Source organism: Mus caroli, unplaced genomic scaffold (genome assembly GCF_978045245.1).
Source record: "Mus caroli unplaced genomic scaffold, Mus_caroli_1 scaffold_2, whole genome shotgun sequence".
In the NCBI taxonomy this organism is placed as follows: Eukaryota; Metazoa; Chordata; class Mammalia; order Rodentia; family Muridae; genus Mus; species Mus caroli.
In genome coordinates this window covers 51,525,324-51,527,299 of record NW_028227257.1, presented here as the reverse complement: position 1 = coordinate 51,527,299, position 1,976 = coordinate 51,525,324, and positions in this window count along the sequence as shown.

The following is a 1,976-nucleotide window of genomic DNA, read 5'->3' as shown; positions in this document are numbered from 1 at the left end:
CTACTGACCAATCTATAAAATACTTTCATACTCTTCAATGAGAAAAAAACAAATTCCATGATACTTCTGAGGGACACAGAGAAGTCCCAGGTATACCTGCATCCTCTTGCCGCTTGCCCCAGCCCTCCATCTTCAGGGTTAGATTGAATGGATCTGAACCTAGTAGTAGATGCTCTGAATGGGGGCAGAAGGCAACCGAGTGAGCCACAGCAGTGACACTGTTGATTCCTTGTAGAACTTCCCCACCTCCTTGAATCCTCCCAGAGGCCACAGGCCCTCCCTGTCTCAAGCAGGCACAGTGAAGAAGCATCCAATTCACTGACTTAATAACCCCCCAAACCAAAACATCCTTGAAAATTCAAACTCTTCAGGAAAAACCAAAACAACTGGTGCCATTTTCTAGTACAAGGATAGATACCACTTGGCAACACTAGCCCTGGGTACACAATCTCAAAGGAAGGCAGGCAGGACAGGAGAAATCTCAGCTAAACCCACGTGATGGGAGAGGGCAGCTGGATGCACAATGAGGGCAAAGATTTATAACCCTGGATATGGACGCAAAGCGAGCCAGAGGGTACAATGAGGTTTTGGTAGAATGGCCTCTTGGCTGGACCCTTGAAACCCACATCACGGAGACCCCTATTCTGAATGCCTGGAGCAAATATAATTAAAACTCAGTCTATTGTGAATTGTGGATCAGCCTCAAGACCTCAGAAAACTAACTGCTCGATGCCTCAGTTTCCCCATGTGTAAAACAAGAAGAGGTTCACAGAATCTACTTATGGGACTGCTGTAGAGCTTTAATGATTGGCAGAGTTGAGGGGGCTGGCTATGCTGCAACTGAAAGACCTGGGGGCACACCTCACAGCCTCTTCCCCCAGAGTGTCCTGCACTTTCCCCCTGCTCAGTGTCATCTGAGTGCTCCCCAGAGCAGTGGCAGAGCAGCCACAAGTGCTGGGACATGGGGGCTGCTTCTTCTCTGACTGAGAGCTCTCCAGCTGCAGAGCCACTTTGTCCCCTCAGCATCTTGGGGACTTTCTGAGGTCACTGATGAGCACCTGAAGTGGAATGTGAACCTCAAAGGTAGATTTTTTTTCTTCTCCATCTAAAGTCTTCCCTGCCATCTCTTTGTTAGTCTGTTTACTCAGTGCCTCACTTAGCATCATGTGTGTTCAGTTCCTGGGTGAATAAAATTGTGCTTTATTCTGTGTGCCTGAGACTTACCACCCTGATATCTCTCCCTCTGTTTCCAGGAGGCCGGACAAGCTGAGTCCCGGATCTGGTTCTAGAGTGCTCCTGGGAGGACCAAGAATGGTCCATGGGTTTTCTGCCAGCTGGCCCAGGTCTGGCTGGCTCCAAGGTGTTTCTATGCTCAGGAGAGAGCCATCACCACGTCTCTGAAATACCAGAAGTACACTTGGGCCTGTGCAGGGCAGAGAACACTGAGGCCAGTGCTGGCTCTGAGTGTCATCATCATGGGGCTCTGATGTCAGGACAGCAGGAAAGCAGCATTGTTGTGGCGAGGAGACTGGAAAGCAAGTGAATTCTTCTTTTAAACCATCAGCTCAGGCTAAGATGTTTTCCTTTCAGTGCTATTCAAAGGAGAACCCTTGGTTCTTGTAGCATCTATTGTTGGGATGGACAAGGAGGTACTAAGCACTTGAGGGCTGTCCTTGGGGATCCAGTGTGGGAGAGGGAAGCTACCCAGAGGCACACACCTGTAGATATGGTGACTCTGCACCTCTACCCACCCTGTCTTGAATGTGCACATGTGTGCACATACTCTCAGTAGGAATCCAAATGTAATGAAAATAAGGAAAGGCACACTGGACTTTGTGGCCCAGAAACCCAAGATTCCCAGCCTAGCTGTGACCCTAGAGTGGCAGAGGAACCTGGGCAGGGGGTAAAACAGAACAGCTGCTTCCTTCTTGCCATGAAGGGATTTCTCACATTTTTTAAAAAGATTTATTTATTTT